This window comes from Tamandua tetradactyla, chromosome 10 (genome assembly GCF_023851605.1).
Source record: "Tamandua tetradactyla isolate mTamTet1 chromosome 10, mTamTet1.pri, whole genome shotgun sequence".
Lineage (NCBI taxonomy): Eukaryota > Metazoa > Chordata > Mammalia > Pilosa > Myrmecophagidae > Tamandua > Tamandua tetradactyla.
The window spans coordinates 6691517-6701729 of NC_135336.1; positions in this window are offsets into that span (position 1 = coordinate 6691517).

Below are 10213 nucleotides of genomic sequence, written 5' to 3' on the forward strand. Positions count from 1 at the left end.
ACAACCTAGAATACATTAAGCAGATAATCAGAAAGTATTGGCAAAGTCCCTTGAGGAATGGGAGAAAAAAATGTAGAACTTTTACCATCAGGAAATCCCCTGATACTGTGTCAAATGTTAGGGACATCCAAAGCAATAGGCCAAGCCCTTAATCATGAGGCTTACTCTTGTGTAGCTTATGTAGGTAGCAGAGAAGCTTAGCCTACCTATAGATATGCCTAAGAGTTACTTCTGCAGAACCTCTTTTGTTGCTCTGATGTGGCCTCACTCTCTCTAAGCCCAACCCTGTATGTGAAATCATTGCCCTCCCCCCTACGTGGAACAAGACATCCAGGGGTCAAAGTGTCCCTGGACACTTTGGGATGGGAGATTACTCCCAGGGATGAGTCTGGCTCTGGCACTGTGGGGTCAACAACTCCATCCTAGCCAAAAGGGGGAAAAGAAGTGGAAAGGAAGTATCAGTGGCTGAGATAGTTCAAATAGAGTTGAGAGGCTACTCTAGAGGTCACTCTTACACAAGCTTCAGTTAGACATTGCTACCTATCATAACTTGCCAAACCCCAACCAAAACCATTCCTGCCAACCATAAAGAGCACCAAAGGCTTTATATAGGATTCTACAAAGATTCCATGCACTAGGATTATTTTCCAGAAGTCTACAACGTCCAGATGGGTTCCTAGACCAGATAAGTCCTGAAATGCAGAAGGCCCAGCCTCTCCAGAGCATCAGCTAGTTCCACCTCTCCATCCATATTATTGACAGCCCCTTCTAACATGAGAAAGCTACAATGGCCATATCTCCAATACCCCTAAAGAGTGGAATAAGAAGATCAAAGGTGATCATTGAGTCATACAGAGAAGGTAGGGTTTGACAAATGAATATGACTGCTTAATCATTACATTGATATTTCTTTTAGTCTCCAGTATCTTAGAGCAGCTAGAAGTAAAAAACTAAAAATGTGGAATTGTAACCCATACCAAACTCTGAAATCTATTCTACAGCTAATTGTTTTACTGTGCTTTGAAATTTATTGGTTTTTTGTATATATGTTATTTTTCACAAAAAAGTTGATTTTGATGATAACAAAATATATTTAAGCCCTCTAGCCTCCTATATTCTAGAGCAGCTAGAAGGAAAAATCTAAGATGATGTGTGGTAGTCCATGACAAACTCTTGGATCTGTCCTCTAATTACTTGTTGAAGAGTGTTTTGAAAACTATTGCTCTTTTTTTTTACATTGTATTTATGTTATATTATACAATAAAAAAAAATTAAGGGCAGGCAATGGTGGCTCAGTGGCAGAGTTCTCACCTGCCATGCTGGACACCCGGGTTCGATTCCCAGTGCCTGCCCATGTTAAAAAAAAATAAGTATTGGAAAAGTCCCCTGAGGGTTAGGAGGAAAAATATGGAACTAATAAACTTTACCACTGGGAACACCCCTGATATGGTGTCAAACATTAGGGACACCCAAATCAATACGCCAAGCCCTTGATCTTGAAATTTGTTCTTGTGAAACATATTTATGGAGAAAAGAAGCTTAGCCTACCTATAGCTATGACTAAGAGTTACTTCTGGAGGGTATCTTTTCTGTTCAGATATGGCCTCTTTCTCTCTAAGCCCAACACTCCAAGTGAAATCATTGTCTTTTCCCCTACATGGGTAAAAGTGTCACTGGCAATGTGGGAGATGTCATCAAGGGATGAGTCTGGCCTTGGTACCATATGATCAACAATTCCATCCTGACCAAAAAAGAGGAAAAGAAGTGGAACAAATACATTCAAATAGAGTTGAGAGGCTACTTTGGATGTCACTTTTACTAAGGTTTCAATTAGTCATTTCTACCTACCATAACTTACCAAACCCCAACCAAAACCATTCCTGCCAATCCTAAAGAATATCTAGGGTACTATTTGAAATTCTACAGGCACTGTAGAACAGGCACAAAGGTTCCAAGCACTAGGATAACATTCCAGAAACTTACAACCTCTGGATGGGTCCCTGGAACAGATATTCTGAAATGCAGAGGGGCCAGCCTGTCCAGAACATCAACTAGTTCCATGCCTCTATCCCATATTATCAACAGCCCCTTCCTACATGAAAAAGTTAGAATGAACACAGCCAAAATACTCCTAAAGAGTGGGAGAAAGATCAAAGGTGATGATGGCGTTATACAGAGAAGTTAGGATTTAACAAGTGAGTATGATTGCTGAATCATTGTACTGATATTTCTTTTAGTCTCCAGTATCTTAAAGCAACTAGAAGTAAAACCTAAAATTGTGGAATTATGGCTTATACCAAATTCTGAAATCTGTTCTACAACTAATTTTTGTGCTGTGCTTTGAAATTTATTGCTTTTTCATATATATGCTATTTTTCACAAAGAAAAAAAGAATATATTTGTTTAGCTTTGAGGGTTTGGGAGCATCTAGAAGGAAAAATCTGATATAGTGGAATGGTAACCCATAGCAAACTCTAAAATCTGCTCTGTATCAACTTTTTAAAGTGTATTTTGAAAATCATTGCTTTGCTTTTCTTTGTATATATGTTAAATTTAACAATTAGAAACATTAAAAAAAAAAAGAACTATACACCATGGCCAATTGGGGTTTATTCCAAGAATGCGATGGTGGTTCAATACAAGAAAATCGATTCATGTAATGTAGTACATTCAAAATCAAAAAGGAAAGATCACATGATCATCTCAATTGATGCTGTAAGAAACATTCAATAAAATTCAACATCCTTTCTGATAAAAGCACTTCAAAAGGAATGAATCAAAGGTAACTACCTCAATATGATATAAGGCATATATGAAAATCCATAGCCAGCACTGTGCTCAATAGTGAGAGACTGAAACAAGACAAGGATGCCCTCTGTCACCACTATTATTCAACATTGAACTAGAAGGTCTAGCTTGAGCAAACAGGGAAGAAAAATAAATAAAAGGCATCCAAATTGGAAAGGAAGAAGTAAAACTTTGATTATGTGCAGATGACATGATCCCGTACTTGGACAACCCTGAGAAATTTACAACAAAGTTACTTGAGATCACAAATTCATCCATATGGCAGGAGAGAAAGTTAATGTGCAAAAATCAGTAGCGTTTCTATACACAAGCAATGATCTAACTGAGGAATCAATTACCAAAAACATTCCATTCAAAAAAGCAGCTAAAAGAATCAAGTATCTAGGAATGAACTTAACTAGGAAAGTAAAGGACTTGTACACAGAGAACTACATAACATTGCTAAAATAAATCAAAGATATAGATATAGATGGAAAGACATTCCCTGCTCATAGATAGGATGGTTAAATATAGTTAAGATGTCAATTCAACCCAAATTGATCTACAGATTCAATGCAGCACCAATCAAAATTCCAACAACCTACTTTGAAGATTTGGAAATGCTAGTTACCAAATTCATCTGGAAGGGAAAGAGACCCTGAATAGCTAAAAATATCACACACAAAGAAAAGAAAAACAAAGTGGGAGAATTAACATTTCTTGATCTCTTAGCTTATTATAAAGCCACAGTGGTCATAACAGCATGGTATAAGCACAGAGATAGAAGTATCGACCAGTGGAATTAGCTCAACAATGTAGGAATAGACCACCAAATCTATGGTCACCCGATCTTCAACAAGGCTCCCAAATCCACTGAACTGGGACAAAATAGTCTTTTCAATAAATGGTCATGGCAGAACTAGATATCAATAGCCAAAAGAATGAAAGAGGATCCTTACCTTACACCTTATACAAAAATTAACTCAAATTGGATCAAAGGCCTAAATATAAGAACCAGTACCATAAAACTCCTAGAAGAAAATGTAGGGAAACATCTTCAAGACCTAATAATAGGAGGTAGCTTCCTAAACTTTACACCCAAAGCACAAGCAACAAAAGAAAAAAATAGATAAATGGGAACTCCTAAAAATCAAATGCTCTTGTGCCTCAAAAGACTTTGTCAAAAATGTGAAGAGGCAGCCAACTCAATGGGAGAAAATATTTGGAAGTCACATATCAGATAAAGGTTTGATATCCTGAATACATAAGCAAATCATAGACCTCAGCAACAGAAGAACACACAATCCAATTATAAAATGGGCTAAAAATATGAAGAGGAATTTTTCTATAAAGAAAATACAAATGGCTAAAAAGCACATGAAGAGATGCTCATTTCATTAGCTATAAGGGAAATGCAGATTAAGACTACTATGAGATATCACCTCACACTTATAAGAATGGCAGCTATTAAAAGAATAGGAGACCACAAATGTTGGAGAGGGTGTGGAGAAATTAGGAGACTTATGCACTGCTGGTGGGAATGTACAGTGGGACAGCTGCTATGGAAGACAGTCTGGTGGTTCCTCAGAAAACTAAGTATCATGTTACCCTATACTATAGGGCATAGTATACTGTATTATATATCATGTTACCTGTACTATAGGGTAACCCAATAATTCTACTACTTGGTATATGCCCAGAAGAGCTGAAAGCAGTGACACAAACAGACATTTTCACACTGATGTTCATTGCGGCATTATTCACAATCTCCAAAAGATGGAAACAATCCATGTGCTCATCAACAGAAGAGTGGATTAACAAAATGAGGTAAATACACATGATGGAATGTTATGTAGCAATAAGACAAACTGATATCCTGAAGCACATGACAAGGTGTATGAACCTTGAGGACATAATGCTGAGTGAAATAAGCCAGACGCAAAAGGATAGATATTGTATGATTCCACTTTTATGACCATGGTAAAGGTAAAGTCACAGGCTTATAATTCAGAATGTAGGGGACCTAGAGAAACGCAGAAGCTAGAAATGAATGACTGGTTAGTTAATAAGGTTGAACTTAAATGTAAGGGAATACAGAGAAATGAAGTGGTTCATTAGTGGGTCTTTAAGTAATATTTCCATTGAAGGAAAACATAAATTGAAGGTGAACATAATTGAAAGGGGTTGTATAGACCCATGTGTCCCGCCAATTAACACTACAAATATAAATATGTTCTTATATGAACTACTTCAAAGGTATGAATTTTTTTGCAAAGAATGTATAATTTTGAGGTCTAAGGGAAAAACTGCTATTGCATGCTATGGGCTATAAAACAGGAAAACATCAACACTACCACAGCAATAGCAGGGCGGAATAACTAGAGGAGGGGCAAGCGTTAAGGGGAGGTGTGGATTTTCTATTGGGTGAGGGTGTGTTTTTTGTTACTTTTCTCTTGGGAACAATGAAATTGTCTGAAATTGAGAGTGTTGATGGAATGTTGACTTTGCACATTATACATGATGCCCAATGGATGGAGGTGGCTAAAGGATACACTGCCTGGCTAAAGGATACACTGACTGACTGGGGAACAAAGGTGTAGACATATGATCGGATATTGTGCTACTACCAAAAGGAATGTAGTTCTGAGGCATGCAATGTTGTGAATGAACCTGTGGGACATTTTGCACACAAAATGAACCCAAAACCAAAGAACAAATTTTATATGGTCTCATTTACAAAATGCTTATAAGAAAATTGGGGCCTTGATTGTACACTCTTATAGCAGTCACATTTAGTCCAGAGCAGTAATAGTTACTTCTAAACTTTGAGACATTGTGTTATATATGTATAACCTCATATTTAGAGATAAAAACAAAGCAAATAGTTTGAGATTAAGGTAATTCAGAATACAGGGGTAAGAAAGACATTTTTTGTATTTTAGAACTTCACTTACTCTGAGATTAAAGGAAGAAAGGTTTTTTTTGTCCAGAACCTAAATTTTCTGTAGCACATAATCTAACTCAACTTGTCTGGATAGGTCGTTTAGACAATCCAAACACAGGGAACCCAGTGTTAAAGAATGAGGGCCTTTAATCATGTAGAGCTTGATGTAACATCTGGATACATCCCTGAGTATATTAAGCAGATAATCAAAATGTATTGACAAAGTCCCTTGAGGGATGGGAGTAAATATGGAACTATTAAATGTTACTACTGGGGAACCCCTGATACTGTGTCAAACATTAGGAACACCCGAATCATTAGACCAAGGCCTTGATCTTGAGTCTTGCTCTTGTAAAGCTTATGTATGTAGTGAAAAAGCTTAGCTTATCTCTAGGTATGCCTAAGACTTACTTTCAGAAGACCTCTTTTGTTGTCCAGATGTGGCCTTGCTGTCTCTAAGCCCACTCTGCAGGTGAAATCATTACCCTCCCCTCTACATGGGACATGACATCCATGGGTGAAAGTCTCCCTGGCAATGTGGGATATGACTCCTAGGAATGAACCTGGCCCTGGCATCATGAATCTAGAATGCCATCCTGACCAAAAAGAGGCAAAGAAGTGTAACAAATAAGGTATCAGTGGCTGAGAGTGTTCATATAAAGTCAAGGGGCTGTTCTGGAGGCTATTCTTTATCAAACTTCAGCTAGACATTGCTAACTATCATAGCTTGCCAAACCCCAACCAAAACCATTCCTGCAAGCCCTAAAGAGCATCTAGGGTTTTATATGGGATTCTACAAAGGCTCCATGCACTAAGATTACTTTCCAGAAACCTACAACCTCCAAATGGATTCCTAGACCTGATAAATACTGAAATGCGGAGGAGCCAGCTTCTCCAGAACATCAACTAATTCCATGCCACCATTCCATATCATTGACAACCCCTTTCAACATGAAAAAGTTAGAGTTGAAATAGCTCAAATACCACTAATTAGTGGGAGAAATATCAAAGGAAAGAAGGTAGGGGTTAACAAATGAGTATGATTGCTGAATCATTATATTGGTATTCTTTTAGTTTCCAATGTCTTGGAGCAGCTACTACTAAAAACCTAAAATCGTGGAATTGCAACCCATACTCTGAAGTCTGTTCTACAGCTAATTGTTGCAGTGTGCTTTGAAATTCATTGTTTTTTAGTATACATGTTATTTTTTTCAAAAATGTTGATTATGACAATGAATGCATATAATAATACTCTGAACCTTTGATTGTAGACTTTGGATGATTACATGGTATGTGAATACATAATATATAACAATAAAATTGCAAAAATTACATTGGCAAATGAGGTAAATGCAAACAATCTGGGTATTGAGTATATGGAATTTTCTTGTATTATTCATGCAACTTTCATGTAAATTTGAAAATATATAAAAATAAAAAGTTAGAAGAAGGAATAGGGGGAGGAGAAAGAGGAGAAAAAGGAAGAGAAAGGGAAGGGGAAAAGGAAGAGAAGAAGGAATAAGAGATGGAGACAAAGAAAGAAGAGGAAGAAGAATGCTGGAGAACAAGGAGGAGGAGGAGGAGAAAACATTGGCAGCATTTAGTATAGATCAAATGGCCTTGGTGAATGAACCCATAGCCTGAAGATCAGGATGCTAGAATTCTGGTCCCTGAATCAAACCACCACTCTGCTCTGAGATCTTGGGAGAGCCACCCATACTTCAGATTCTATTTTCCCATCAGTAAAATGAGGGAACTGGAATGCATCATGCTTTGCTGTTTATTTATTACTGCATAATAAACCAGCCCAAAACATATTGGCTTAAAACAAAAATTTCGCTTTTCTCTTACGGTTCTCTGGGTTGACAAGGCTGAACTGAGTAATTGTCTTGGACGTCTCACATGGGGATGCAGTCTGATAAAAATGGGTTCAGATGGGCTGGACATTCAAGATGGTCCACTCTCATTGCTGGCAGCTGATCATGGGTGTTGACTGGGGTGAGGCTAGCAACTCAGAACATGTACAACTGTGTGTGACTTCTCTACGTGCCTTGGACTTCTCACGTTGTGGTGGCTGGGTTCCAAAACTACCTCTTTCTTAAGTCCTGAGCTGAGAAACTTATACAGCATCACTTTTACTGTATTCTATTAGTCAAAAACTGTTACAGATCACTTCTACCATATTCTGTTAGTCAACCTGTCACAAGTCTCCTCCAAATTCATGGAAAGGGAACATAGATCCCACTTTCCAGTAGAGGGAATGTCAAAGTATTTGTGGCTGGCCATCTGCTGTAATCCTTTAAAGACCTTTATACTCTGATGCTGATCTTCCCAAGATGTTCCTGGGGATCTCTCCCTTTGAAAGAAGATTTTTTAAATGAAGAAACCATGGTGAGCCACACTTGGAGCAGCATTGCTCTAGACTTCATAAAATATAATTTACCAAACTCATGAGAATCACTTTTCCCCTTTCAGCTTCAGTGCAACAGAAGGTAATAAACATGGCAGGCATCCCTGACAACATTTTAAAAGTGAGGAAACTGAGGATTGGAAAAATTTGACCTATCGAAAGTCACAGAGTTACTAAATGGCATGGTTGGGATTTAAACTTACTTGCTTTGACTCCAAGTCCACTTCTTGTTACCAACTTACCAGCTGCTAACTTGCCTTTCTCTCCAAGATGGAGATGACTGACACTGGCCCTGCCTACCTAGGACCATGAGGGGTGATTTTTGAACACAACTGTGAGATCAGGCAGCCGTAATTAAGCTTAAACAATTCCTTATGTTCCCAGAGACTCCCACAGATGCTATTTTCTATGAGTTGAAAGTGTCTGGAAAGGTCAGTAAAACAGTCTTTGCCAGACAGGTCATTTCCTGAGTATTTGTCCTCAGGCACTGACAATCATTCTTGCTTTTGTACAAAGGCACTTTGGTTTCCTTGGCTCTATATAAATCTAAGAACTTTGGTTGTGTTCAGAAAAAAAAATACTACAAATACAATATTTTTCTTTCTCTTGAAATCATGCTAACCAGCATGAGGGTGTTCAGGCACTTTAGAAACTAGAATTAAATTACAAAATGTAACTTCTTGAATCTGCAAATATTTTACTAGACCATTTCTTGCCTTTTTTTCTAAATTAAGCAAGTGAACAATATTGGTGAATTAGTTTTAAAATTTCAATAGTATTATGGATTGAATTGTATCCTCCAATAATATATGTTCAAGTTCTAACTCCCAGTCCCAAGGACATGATCTTAATTGGAGAAAGGCTCTTTGAAGATGTGATTAGTTAAAATGAGGCCAAACTGAATCCAAAATTACAGGAGGGTCCTAAAAATCCGAAATGACTGGTGCTGTTATAAGAATGGGAGAGGAAATGGCAGGTAGACACCAGGGAGAATGCCATGTGAAGATGGAGGAGACAGAGTCATGCAACTGCAAGACAAGAAATGTCAACGATTGGCGGCAAATACCAGAAGCTAGAAGAAGGAAGGAAAGATTTTCCCCTACAGGTTTCAGATGGAATATGGCCCTGCTGATTACTTGATTTGGAGTTCTAGCTTCCAGAACTGTTAGACAATCCATTTATGTTGTTCTGTCATCCAATTTGTGAAACTTTATTACAATAGCTCTAGAAAACTCAGACAAATAAAATAATGCAATTTTAGATCCAAAGATCATCTCTATAGTCAGATAATAAGAGCTGCCAAGCCCACTGCATAGTGTGATATATACAGTCATCTATGCAATCTTCTCATCAATCACAGGAGGTATCATTTTTATTATATGAAGACAAAAATGGAGCTTTAGAGAGGTATGGTTCCGGGTACAAGGTCACACATCTGAGTGGGCAGCTGTGGAGCCTGTGCCCAGCCACTGAGCATATCACCAAAAAGAGTCCTCCCTTCTGGAGAGTTTGTTCTTCCCAAGCACTGAATACTGAGATCTTGTCCCCTTTCTTCCACTTTTTAGCAGCGTGACAATGAAAAAGTCACTTAACCTCTCTGAGTCCCAGCTGCTCTATTAAATAGCTACAACGATGCTCTCTTCAATTAGGATATGCAGTTGTTGTTTTTGTTTATTTGTTTTTTAAGGATGTGAGATTTTTTGTAAGCCAGAAGTTTTACATTCATACAAATAGTTATTTCTGCTATTTGCATTCTTCTGACTACCAGCTATTTCACCTTGCTAGCTGTCATCTTCCTTTGAAGAAATAGTTTCAGCTCAAGCTGTGTTGGTTGTCTGGATGCTTCTCCTGCCCACCCCATCTACTTTCGTCTTTTCGTTCCCACCCATCCCCCACCTGCAAAGCAGTTACATAGGAATCTCTGAGTGTGTTCAGTGGAAAATCTTCAAGTCTCCACCCACCCACTTGCCCTAGAATGAGTTTTAATAAATTTATGCTAATTAAAAAAAACTACTTAGAAAAGAAAAAATTGTGGAGGATTTGAATGCTGTTTACTATAAGACAGTTTAGTA